This window comes from Sarcophilus harrisii, chromosome 5 (genome assembly GCF_902635505.1).
Source record: "Sarcophilus harrisii chromosome 5, mSarHar1.11, whole genome shotgun sequence".
In the NCBI taxonomy this organism is placed as follows: domain Eukaryota; kingdom Metazoa; phylum Chordata; class Mammalia; order Dasyuromorphia; family Dasyuridae; genus Sarcophilus; species Sarcophilus harrisii.
This window is the reverse complement of record NC_045430.1, coordinates 220,576,664-220,590,120: the sequence shown is the minus strand read 5'-3', so window position 1 is coordinate 220,590,120 and position 13,457 is coordinate 220,576,664. Positions and strand designations below refer to the sequence as shown.

The 13,457-nt window shown below is 38.5% G+C and overlaps 1 long non-coding RNA gene across 1 annotated transcript; it reads left to right on the top strand.

The window, feature by feature from the left end:
* Nucleotides 1-6,185: 6,185 nt before the first annotated feature.
* LOC116419448 lies at nt 6,186-12,204 on the top strand. Its single transcript, XR_004229761.1, has 3 exons — nt 6,186-6,379; nt 7,986-8,035; nt 9,227-12,204. It is a non-coding gene; the product is annotated as an uncharacterized LOC116419448 (long non-coding RNA).
* The last annotated feature ends 1,253 nt before the right edge of the window (nt 12,205-13,457 follow it).

The window sequence follows — 13,457 nt, the reverse complement described above, 5'->3', positions numbered from 1 at the left end:
TCATCTCAACAAATCCATTGGGAAAACACGAATGTTAGTGCAAATTTAAAAACCCAAGATCAAAGGCAAAATTTTTGGAAGAAACAACAAATTCATAAAGTGAGAACTAAGTTGGAATTGAACAAGAACATCATAGCCAGTAAAAGACTGGAAAACCCATTGGTGCTGATTTGAGGGGAGGGCAAAGAGACGGTGAGCAGAATAGAGAAAAAAGGACAAGACAGCATGGAGCAAGACCAATTTAGGGGAGCAAAGGAAGACAAAGAGGAAAAAGATCATGTTAAAAGGGGAGGGAGGCAAATGAGAGTAAGAAGTAAAAAGAGTTTACATTGGAAAGATTTCATATAGTTAAAAATTTTTAATTGAAATGGGTATTTTTCCAAATACATGGAAGAATTAAACATTTTGTCAACTTTGTGATCCCGTTTCCCTTCACCCCATCACCCCCTCTTCCATGAAAAGCAAGCAACATGAAAACAACCTTTTATGCACTGAACCACATTTTCAGGTTGTGGAAGAAAATAAACCTAACAAAACAAAAAAAAAATGGAAATTTTGATTTTTGTTCAAATTTATAGGAGGCTCTTAGATCAAAAGAATGGGATTCTATCAAAGAAGGGAGAGTTCCCAGCACAAAGGGAAGCCCAGCATGGTGGAGTCCCAGGCCAGAAAAGAGGGATGGATGAAAGAGGAAAAGATTTTTAGGAAGTAAAAGGGTCCACTGACCAATGACCAACAATGCTGTCTCTTTCCTGGGGCGGGATCATGAAACTTGGGCCTGGAGCTGACCTTTCACCTGCAATCCTCTTGAATAAAGGTCCCGGATGTCCTGAAACTTGGCCTAAGGTACAAAGCCCCGAGAAACCTTCCCCCTCCCCCAGTCCCATTCATCCCTTCTTTTTTAAATTCCTTCCCACCAGTCCTAATGCATTTCTTCACGGGAATCCAAATCCAGGGTTCGGATTGTCCCTCCCCTCAGTATTAACTGTAACCTGCCATCTCCATTTAAAAAGATCTAGCTCACATCAGTGGAAGCTTTTCCCACCACTTTGCAAGGAAACCCCATTCTAAGTTTAAGTCCATAAGCAAGCAGGTGATAGTGATGGTTAGGTTCAAGGAACAAAAGATTGGGTTCCTGTGGTCAGGGGTTAAATAGAGGTTAGTGACAGGTTCAGGGTTCAGAGAACAAATGAAAGGTCTGGCCCTCAAATTTCTTGGTTTGCCTGGGTGGGAGTTTGGGGAACCCCCTTCTGGGGGCCCGGGTCCTTCATTGGAATTAAGAACCAAAAAGCAAGACTGATCAAAAGCGTTTTGATTGGAAGTCCCTTGCTATGATGAATAAAAGTCTGAATTCCCGTGGCAAGGATCCTGGGAAAGTAAAGTTTCTGGAGTCCCAAAAGAACAAAGATTGTCTTAGGGAAAAAGAGGGAGACAAAGAGGGTTGCTGTAAGAACTCATTCCATTGGGCAGGTGTTGCTACTATGCCGGGGATGGCATCTAGGTCCTCTGCAAGGGGAGTTTAAAATTGATCTTTTATAGAAATTTTATTAAAATGGAAGTGTAGATCGGGCGCCAACTTGGATCGGTTTGAATAGAAAAATTCTTATGAAGGATCTTTAACAATGGGAAGTTGAATCAGTGGAGGTTTTCATTGGGGTGGTGTTGGTCTCAGGAAAACAAAGAAGTTTTGAATGTTTCCTCTGGAGGAGTCTCCACAAAAGGTCAGATTCAAGGAGACTTTTCCTTAAAGTTTTGGGGAATTTCAGGGCCCCTTGTCAATTTGATCTGTTTAAAAATGAGCCAAAAAGAGGGAATAAAAGATGGTAAAATACAGTTGGAGTTTTAATTAAATGTGAATGGGTAACTCTCCCATAAAGTGGAAGTAGATAGAGCCTGGATTAAAACCAAAATCCTAGAAATTGTTGTTTAAAAAAAGCAATTTAAAGCAGAGGGGAAAGAGTAAAGGTAAAAGGTGAAGAATCTGTTATGCTTGAGTGAAGTCAAAAAGTAAATACCTTTGATCTCAAATCACACAAAAACCAAAATTAAAAGAAAAGGAAACTAATTCTTTCTAAAGGTCCTTGATAACGAAGCAATAGAATACTAAATCAATTCTTGGGGTGGTGGCCGCTGGAAATTTCAAAGGGAAGTTGAAATTTGCAAGGAATAGCAAAACTATAATAATGGGAAATTCAACCCCCTAGAACTGATAACAAACCAAGTAAATGAGATAAATGAATCGAAAATTAGGTATGGGGATCTTTGAGAAATTGAATGGAAAGGGGGCCATTCTTACCCTAACCTAGACAAAACTGCCCAAAGGGACATAAAGACCCCTTCAAATGCAGAAGGAGTATAAATGGTTTTTTTTCGATCGATGCAATAAAATTACATTCAACAAAGGGCCACGGGAAAATGGCCAAAAACGTAATACATTAGAAACTAAATCCTTCCTAAAGAAGAATGGGTAAAAGAAAATAAAGACATCATTTCATCCAAGAGGATACAAATAACACCATAAAAATTTTGGGACACCCAAAAGGAATGGGGAAATCCTTTATTCTAAAGACACTTGATAAATAGAAGATCAAAAGTAGGCGAACTAAAAAAAGGAAAATTAACAACCCCAATCAAATACTAAACAAATTCTAAAAGAAAGAGATTAATAAAACGATAGTCAAAACCTATTGACAATAAAAAAACTAGAGTTTTATGAAAACCAACAAAAAGATAAACCTTTGGAAAATTGACTAAAAAAGGAAAATCCAATTGTTATTTAAAAAATGAAAGGAGTATCACTAATGATGAAATTAAAACAATTAAGTTATTTGCCCAACTTTATGCCAATAAATTTGAAACCTAAGGAAAGGGAGGAATCTAAAAGATAAAGAATTGACTTCCCTGGGAAATCAAGCCTTCTCCAACGATAAATGGTAAAGGAATTTGAACAGATAATTTTCAGATGAAGAAATGGAAACTATTTCTAGCCATATGGAAAGATGCTCCAAATCACTTTTGATCGGAGACATGCAAATTAAAGCAATTCTGAGATGCCACTACACACCTCTTAGATTGGCTAGAATGACAGGAAAAGATAATGATGAATGTTGCAGAGGATGTGGCAAAACTGGGACAAGGCTACATTGTGGGTGGAATTGTGAATGCATCCAATCATTCTGGAGAGTAATTTTGAACTATGCTCAAAAATGATCAAATTATGCATACCCTTTGATCTAGCAGTGTTACTATTGGGCGTATCACAAAGAGATCTTAAAGAAGTGAAAGGGACCTGTATGTGCACGAATGTTTGTGGCAGCCCTCTTTGTACTGGCTAGAAACTGGAAATTGAGTGGATGCCCATCAGTTGGAGAATGGCTGAATAAATTGTGGTATTTAAATGTTATGGAATATTATTGTTCTGTAAGAAATGACTAGCAGCATGATTTTAGAAAGGCCTGGAGAGACTTACATGAACTGATGCTGAGTGAAATGAGCAGGACCAGGAGATCATTATATAGTTCAAGAACCATACTGTATGATGATCAATTCTGATAGACGTGGCTCTCTTCAACAATGAGATGAACCCAATCAGTTCCATTTTTTCAATCACGAAGAGAACCAGCAATACTTCGTGAAAGAACTTTGGAAAATGAGTATGAACACAACAGCATTTCTACTCCCTCTTTTTTTGTCTAATTGCATTTTTTATTTCCTTCTCAGGTTAATTTTACCTTATTTCTAAGTCTGATTTTTCTTGTGCAGCAAAATAACTGTGTATATATGTATACATAGATTGTATTTAACACATACATTTACATATTTAACATGTATTGGTCCATCTGCCATCTAGGGGAGGGAGTAGGGGGAGGGAGGGGAAAAGTTGGAATAGAAGGTTTTGCAAGGGCCAATGCTGAAAAAATTACCCATGCATATTTCTTTTTAATAAAAGGTTTAATAAAAAAAGAAAACTATTAGTATCCTTGACATCAATAACCAAATTAACAAAAACCATATGATTATCTTAAGAAAAAAAGCATTTGATAAAAATCCAATAGAAACTGGGACATGAGTGGATGCCCATAAATTATTAATGCCTTAAAAAATTATGGTATATGAATGCTATGGCATACTATTCTGTAAGAAATGACCAGCATTCCTATTAAAAACACTAGAGAGTACAGGAATAAGTGGACTCTTCCTTAAAATAGTCAATAGCATCTATCTAAAACCATCAGTAACCATCATATGAGGGATCAAACCGGAACCCCTTAATAAGACAGGGGTGAAAGAAGCCAAATTGCCCATTACTATTCAATTTGATTAGCAAATTGCCTTTACCATAAAGAGATGAAAAAGATTAAAGGAAAGATAGAGAGGAATGAGAAACCAAATTTCACTTTTTTGCAAAATTGATTTATTCCCTGAGAATTAACAATTTTAATCCATTTTTTTGCAAAAAACGGATATTTAAACTAAGTATCAATTTTATTATTTAACAAAGAGCAAGGAGAAAAAGAGAAAATTTAATAGAATTTGCAAAGATAAAAATTTAGGAATCTTTTAAGGAAAAAAAAGGGAAACCCATTTTAAATGCCATCAAATTTGGTTAAAAACATAACTTATTTCTGAAAAAACATGGAAAAAACAAAGAAATGGGGTAGTATAAAAGCTTTAGGAAGAAGCCAATACCTAGACCAGATAAAAACCAGGCAATATTTACTCTTCCTTTTCTGCCTCCACCCAAAAATCGCCATTTTAAATACAACACCCAATTGACAGAAATGGGGGATTTTTCCCTAACATTATATTAAAGGTTATATTATTTAGCCCATGTGCTTGGGACCTAGAATAAAAGAGATTAAAGGAATATATGAGCAAAAACAAAACACTTTCCCAGAAATAAAGAGGGAACTTTGGAAACCTGAAAATCTACAAAACTTAAAAAATATCAATATTTTTTATAGGCAATTAATATAATAAAAATGAAAGTCATCAAAATTTTAATTTAAATACCAAAAAAAGAAATATTTTAAGACCTAGAAAAAATTAACCCAAAAAATCGGAAGAAAACCAAAAATAAAGAACAAGGGAACTAATCAAAAAAACAAATGAAGGAGCCTAGCTGTTAGCCGGAAACACTTTAAAAGCAAGGACCAAACCATTTGAGGCAAGTAAGACAGGGACAGGAAATATTAGTTCTGGGCCCTGTAACAATCTATTTTGAAACCCAAAGACCAAAGGGATTGGGGATTTCACATTTGGAAAAAAAACTTGGGAAAAAATTAGCAACCAAAGAGAAAAATAACATTCCCGAATAAAAATGATAAGTTATAAACCAAATAGCCTGGGATTAACCGGAAAAAAAGAATTGAAAACTAATAAAAAAATTTTGAAAAGAAACTATCAAATTTTTATTTATAACCAACAAAATTAATATTTTTCCTTAAAATTTACTCAAAGAAAAAATTTTAAAAGGAATATGAAAAATTTAAATTTGGGAAGTACCCTAAAGTGGAAGATGAGAAAACTATTTAAGAAACCCAATTAAGGCAGATGACTGGTTCAATAAATTATAAAGGACAAATTCCATTTTGAAACCAACTCAGTGGGGTAAAAAACTATTAACAAAAAATTTTCCTGGATTACCTAATGCAAAACCTACCGGATAAAACCAGGAAAAACCAAAACTGTCCTGGAGAAAGAGAAAAGGAAAGAAGAAAGAAAAAAAAGGAAAGAAAAAAAAAAAAGAAGGAAGAAAAAATATAGGGAAGATAAAAAGGAAAGGAAAAAGGGGGGGGGAAAGGAAATGGGGGAAAAGGGGATAAAAAATAGGGAAAAAATTTAAGGGGAGTGGAAAACGGAATAGAATAGGAAAGGAAAAATTAAGAAAAAAAAGTGGGTAGAAAAATAAGATAAAAGAAGGTTATTGTATTATAAATAAGATTGAAAAAAAAATCAGTAAAAATAGGAGATAAAGGGAATAGAAAGCGGAAGGGTAAAGAGAGGGTTTGTGGAAAAGACAAGAGAAGTAAAAGAATAAGAAAAAAAGAAAAGGAATAAAAATAGTTAATGAAAAAGATGGAGATTTTGAGAAAAAGATAATTTGAGAAAGGGAAAAATTTTAAAGAACCCCACTGTTTGAGATGATGAAATGAAAAAAATTAGAAAAACAAGAATGAAGGATAAAGAGTTGGTGATAGAGACAGAGAGGGCAAGGAAGAAAAGGCAGAGAGAGGGAGAGACAGAGAGGGAAAGAGACAGACTGTGTGTGAGAGTATGTGTTTGTGTGTGTGTGTGTTTGTGTGTGTTCATTCCACAACCTGGTATTTCATCAGATAAGGGGTTGCCTTGTTTTCTCGTCTTCCAGAATCTCTTACAGGTAAGAGGCTCCATGATACAGACTCTTAAGGGGATAGGAAAGCTGAATACGTATAGGAGAAGGAATGAGGAAGTTGTATTTTGGGGGGAGGTGTGTAATTTTGTGGGGTGTTCTAGAGATCAATCGGAGAGTCCTTCCCTTGTGCCAGCTATAGGCAATGGACAAGCTGCTTGTTCCTCTGTCCTCAGTGTCCTCAATATAAGCGAATAAGAGAGAAGCCTCTTCTGTAGACTCTTAGCAGATAACACAAATTATCTTAGACTCACCTACAAAGAAAATGACATTTTGTTGTTGTCCTGAAGAGGCTGCTCTGTTCTTGAATATAAGCAAAACATAGACCTGGGAGTCAGGATGACTTGAGTTTCAAATTCAGTCTCAGAGAGAGTTGAGAGTCCCTGAAGCAAACCATTTCCCCTGTTTGCCTCCATTTCCTCACAGAGTGGATAGAAGAATCAAATAAGTTTGTATCTTGGGAAATGCTGTTGAGGACACTGCAAAGGACAGAAGAGAGGTGTTTCCTCTCATTCTCTCTGCCCATGATGTGACCCTGAGACTGGGTCCAGGTCCTCATTGTTTATACTATTCAAACAATTCCATCCTTTGGGAGATCAAACTGAACCATTAGAGACTTTTGGATCCCCTTAGCATTAGAGGAGATTGGGCCCAGCAGCATCAAAGTTCTTAAGGGCTTTCTAACAATTTACCTTCTGACAACTCCTGGAGCCTATTCCCCCTTTCTCCAAACAATATTTTAAATTCATAAAAAAAAAAATTCTTTGAACTCTTCACAATGTATATGTTCCATTTTTTTTTTTTTTTGAAGGGGAGGTGGGGGTAGACAAGGTTGTTCATTGTACCTGTAGATATCCAATGTAGGTGTGGAAAATCCCTTTGTTTTGTACTTGGGTAGCCAATCTGTCATTTCTTCCCAGAGAGCTGGTGTGCTTCAAGCCACTGAAAGGATTAAGAAAAGTTTTTCCAGAGTAGAAGTGTAAGTTAGGACTTTCAAGGCTCTATTTCTGACCCTTCTGGTCTACACTATACTTAGTACTTTGTGCTTCTTCAAGGAAAACAGAAGCAGAGATGCGAGCCCATGGACTGTAAACCCAACAAGTCCATAAGATGTTATAAAATCAAAGAAAATTGGAATTGTTCTCAGAAATTTTGTGCTGTGAACAACCTGACACAAAGTACCCCTCACAGGAAACTAATGAACTTGATACATTTTTCTTTATACTGACTCTTTGCCTACAAGGTTCCATTCTCTTTTTCTTCTATTAACATACAAAGCAAATTGTCAGTTGCTGCCTTTGGATTACTTTTAATAATGAGAAAAGAGCAAAGAAGGGATGAAAAAAGGAGCAAACAGGGAAAGGGACCTTTAGAAATGGCTAAAAATGGATCAAATGGATTAAAAATGATTTTATCAATAGTGTTGAGGCTGTTCTACTATAAAAACCAAATAGAGGATGAAAAAGGCAATAGCTGGGCTCTCCCCACTGAACTATTAGGGCCTTCTTGGGCTGCTTGCTGCTCCTATAGCTGGGAAGATGGGGTAGTTATTGGAACCAAACCTGACTATTAATTTGTTAACCTTTTCTCTCAGGAAATACTTGGACGATACCATGGGGAAAAGAAATCGGGAATCTACCCACGGTGAGAATCAATCAACAAACAAGTAGTAATTCTTATGTCAGTCACTATATTAAATGAGGAAGATACCCCCAAAAATTCATTCTAATAGTGAGGACCAAAAGTATATAAACCAAAATATGGCAGAGAAATACAGATTAAATGTAGATTAGAGAAAATGTCAGAAGGCACAATCCTAAAGGAACAATGAGGCTATCAGAAGAGTATAGGAGAGAGGAGGACAGGGTGAAATGATTGTTAGGGAGTGAAGAAAAGAACACCAGTGGGGAAAACAATGTTGAGTAAGGAATGAAAAGATGCCATGGATGGTATTTGATCTAAGCAAAGGGAAGAGTTGTAGATGACTGAGCCCGCGAACCTGAGTGACAGAAAAAAGAATTTCAGAAAAGGGAAGAGGATATGGGACATCAAAGCATTCTCTTATTTCCCTCTTTATGCCTCTACTTTTAACTTAATTTTTCTTGAGGTTTTTATTTTTCATTAAGGTGGGAGATCTCTGTTTTTATTTACAACTTTTATGGAAATGTTTTTCATCATTTTTAATGTGGTTTCTTAATTGTGGGTGGAAATCAGGGAAAGAACCTAGAAAGCTAAAATCTTAAAAACAAATGTAAAAATATTTTTTTTACTCTAAGTTTTGTAAAATATCATCAATTAAATAAAAAGCAAAAATATTCATTCACTTTTGGCCTTTGGATGTTAGAAGAATAACTTTGCATTTCAATTAGGAAAACTCAACTGAATGAGAGAATGTGAGAAACCACAGTGCATAGTTTAGAAGAGTGAAAAAGGGGGAAGAATCAGTGAAGGACATAGTCAATAAACATTGATTAATTATCTACCATGGGCCAAGCTCTATAGCAAGCCTGGGGGGATACAAAGACAGGCCCAAACCAAGTTCTCTCCTGGAGGAGCTTTCAGACTAAGGGGATGACTCCATCCAAACACCTCTGTACAAATAATTGAAGTTACCACAAACATTGGAAGTAAGGAAATTGTCTCTTGTGCATTCCTCCAAGAATGCAAAGAAGGAGAACACATGCAAGAAGATGTTGACAAGGGTCCAGTTGTCCTCCAAAGGCCAGGTATCACTCTTGGTAGATCATAATCCCTGTGCTGCTGCTATCTTTCCCGCACACAGTCTCTTTCATGATTCCTTCCCCATTGATCATATGGTCCCTTCTTCATTCACAGACTCGGTCCAGGAGCAGTGGAAGAGCCTCTTCCAGAAGGCAAAAGCACTGCTATTTCGAGATTCCCCTCAATGTACTGCACCCTTATCAGAGAGGAAAAATGTGTAGGTGTGGGACCTCGAGGTCCAGGAAGAGAGCATTCCTGCAAGGCCAAAATCGGAAGGAAAAACCATTGTGGCCCCATCCTCAGTGAGGAGTTTGGCTTCTGAGGCTCCTATGCTAATAGTCATAGTCTCATTTTGAATTATTACCCTTTACTGCTTGGTTGCCTCATTCAAGTACAATTTTTTCAGAGTTTCAGCCCTTTACAGCTTCCCATTGCCACTCTTCATTTTTCAAAGAATTATTTTCATCTTGAGACTCCTTTCCTCCTTTGCAAGTTGGTTTACTTTTTTTTCTTTTGATTTTCATTTTTCTTGGAAGCATTTTTTTTTGGTTACATTTTTCTCAATTTCTTTTGATTTTAAATTCTTCTTTGAGTTCTACACATTTCCTTTGCTTTTGCAGCCACTGCACATGACTCTTTAAGGTAAAAGCTTTTTTTCCATAAGTGTCTGAAGATGAACTCTTGTGTTCCCTATTCTGATAATCTATTTCAATGGTGGGGTTCTTCCTTGCAGGTGTGTTTTTTAAAACGAGGAATGATTATTGAGCTCTTTTAAGTGATGTGTGGGGGAGTTCCTCAAGCTTCCATTCAGAGTTGCCCTCTGACCAGGAAACCCAAAGACTCTGACCAAGAACCCCAAGGCAAGAACTGCCCTTGCTTGCAAGTATCAGCAGGCAGCAGGGTCCCGGGTCTACTGCCTCTGAACCCACCCAGGGTTGGATCCTGGCCAGGGCCAATCCTCAGTGCTATGTCCAAGTGACACAGCTGGACCTGGCTGCCATCCTAGTCAGCCCAGCTTCACTCAGGCCTCCAGGACTCAGACCTCAACTTGACAAGAGAGTCTGGGAGATAGATGAAAATCCCTGTGGTTCCTGTGAGGCTCCGGCCACTCCCAGCTTAGCCAAGGGGCCCCACTTGTTTCTGTGGATTTAGCCTGGAGGTGTTGCCATTTTAGAGAGATTCATCTCCAGTCCAATGGCTTTTTTCACAACCCTTTGGGTTGTGTGTGAAGGACCCCCTGTGATACCCCGAGTCTGATTTGTATGTCTAAATTCTAAGTTACAAATTTGTTCCATTTGTGGGGGAAATTGGGAGAACTCGAACACTTTCCTAGACCCCTCCAGAGCGGAAATTTTTAAAAATGGATCAAAATGAACCCTGTTGTCCCCAACCTTTTTCCTTAGGCTTTTGGGAGGAGTGCTTGTGGACTGTTGTAGGAGAAGGTTTTGACTGGGGAGCCAAGGCTAGCTGGAATTTTCTGGTCTTCTTCCAGGGACTACTGGCTTTGGCAGTACAGCATGGGGCTTCTTGAGCTGGAGGACTTTCTACCTGAGGCCAATTAGTGTGTTGGGAAACAACTTTCGGGGATGTCTTGGACTCACTTGTCAGGACTGGGGATATTTTTGTGTTGTTGTTCTGAGGAGCACTGAGTACTTTGATGGCCCTAACTTGCATGCCTTCTTGGGGTGGAGGATGTTCTCCCTGATCCCAGTTAAAAGAAGGTTTAGAGAGAGCTCTCGAGGATGTCTTGGAGTCAGTGGGGAGGGCTGGGGGTACTTTGGTGGCCCTCCTCTTCCAAGGAACTCTTGAGTACTTTGATGGTATTTTAATATGGATGCATTCTTGGGGTAGAGGATCTTCTCCCTGGGGCAGATTAGAGGAGTGTTCAGAAACAACTGTGGTGGATGTCTTAGACTCAGTTGGCAGAACTGGGGATATTTTGGTATTCCTCTGAGGAGCACTGACTACTTTCATGGCACTAACGGTATGTGTTTTGTGGTAGAGCATCTTCTCCCTGGGGCGAAGTGGTGTTTGGAAACCAATTTGGGGGATGTGTTGGACTCAGATGGCAGGACTAGGGATATTTTGGTGGTCTTCCAAGGAGCAACTCCTATTTTGATGGGACTAATTTGGATGGCTTCTTGGCGTGGAGGACCTTCTCCCTGAGCCCAATTGAAAGAAGGTTCAGAGAAAACTCTCCAGGTTATTTTGGAGTCAGATGGCAGGGCCAGGGATTCTTTGACCATCCTTTTCCAAGGAACACTGACTGGGCTGGCTTCTTGGGGTGGAGCATTTTTTTCCCTGGGGCCAATTAAAGTGTTCAGAAACAACTTTGGGAGATGTCTTGGACTCAGTTGGCATAAATGGGGATACTTTCATGTCCTTCCGAGGAGCATTGAATATTTTGATGGCACTAACTTGCATGACTTCTTGGAGTGGAGGACCTTCTCCCTGGGCCCAGTCGAAGAAAGGTTCAGAGAGAACTCTCTAGGATGTCTGAAAATTAGATGGCAGGGCCAGGGACACTTTGGCCGTCCTCTTCCAAGGAGCACTGACTATTTTGATGGTCTAGCCTAGGTTGATGCTGGATGAATGTTTGGTGTTAAGATAATCGTATCCAAGGCTTAGAGGGCAGAGAAACAGAGGCCAGAGACTCACCTTGCAGCAGGATGAGAAGAAGAGAAGTTGGTTCCTTTGGACTCAGACAATCGAGGTTACATCTTTGGGTGAGCCTGTGGCAGTTTGCCTGCTTCTTTCACTTCTCCTCCTGAAGACCAAGGACTTTTACTTATCCTGACTCTGGCTGATCCTGACGCCTCCAGCGAGCTAGTCTGGACTTAACAGGAAGTCGTAGAAATGAACAACAAAGAAATTACGATAAAGATTGTAAATATTGAAAACAAACTGAACATTGTGAAACATAACTTAAAAGACAGATCTGGAGAACAGATTAGGAATAGAAAATTGAAGAACTGGACTACCTAAACATTTTGACCAAAAAAAGAACCTGAACACAATAATGCAAGAAATAATTGGTGAATACTGTCCTGGAATGATAGGACATGAGGGTAAAATGTCACAATAGGAAAAAATCCCCCAATATCATCTCAACGAAATCCAATGTGGAAAACATCAGAATGTTAGTGCTAAATTTAGAAACCCATATATCAAAGGAAAAATTTCAGAAGAAACAAAAAACAATTCATATAAGTGAGAACTACAATTGGAATTGAACAAGACACATCAGTAGCCCCAGTAAAAGACTGGAAACGACCTACTGAGTGCTGATTCTGAGAGGGGAGGGCAGAGAGAGGGTGAGCAGAATAGGGAAAAAAGGCCAAGGGAGCATGTAGCAAAACCAATTTAGGTGAGTAAAGGAAGACAAAGAGGAAAAAGACTGAGATAAAAGGGGAGGGAGATAAATGAGAGTAAGAGGAAAAAAGAGTTTACATTGGAAAAATTTCATATATTTAAAATTTTATTTTTTTAAATCTTGAAATGAGTATTTTTCCAAATACATGTAGAGAAGTCAACATTCATTTTTGTCAAACTTTGTGATCCCCGTGTTTTCCCTTCCCTCCCTCAACCCCACTCTTCCCATGAAACCAAGCAATCTAATTAAAATACAATTCTTTTATCCACTGAACCACATTTCTCAGGTTGTGGAAGAAAAAATGTAATCCTGAGGCAAAAAAAACAAAAAACAAAAAAAAAAAAATGAGAAATCTGTGTGTGATTCTTTGATTCAAATGTTACTAGGAGGCTCTCCAGATGCAAACAGAATGCAAGGATTCTATCAGAAATGCAAGGAGAGGTCCCAGCACGTTAAGGGAGCAGCCCAGCATGGTATGGAACCCCAGCCCAGAAAGAGGGGATGGATGAAAGAGGAAAAGGTTCATTGGATAGATGGAAAAGGAAGTATCCACTGACCAATGACCAGCAATGCTGTCTTTTTCCTAGGGGTCATGGGACTTCATGAAACTTAAGCCTAGGAGGTGACCTTTTCTACCCTGCAATCCTCTGTGAATAGTGGTCATTTGTTGTCCTGAAACTTGGGCCTAAGGTCCTTAAGCCTCTCAGAAACCTTCCCTCACCACTAGTCCCATTCAGTCCCTTCTCTTTATTTCATTCCTTCTCCCACCATTCCTAATGCATTTCTTCCACTAGGACATCCTGGTTATCCAGGCCTTCAGGCTTGTCCCTCCCCTCAGTATTAATTGTAACCTGCCATCTACCATTTAAAAAGATCCAACAGCCTCACATCAGTGGAAGCTTTCTGTTACCGCTTTAGCTAAGAAATCTTGGCCCATTCTAATGCTTAAGTCCATAAGCAAGTAGGTGATAG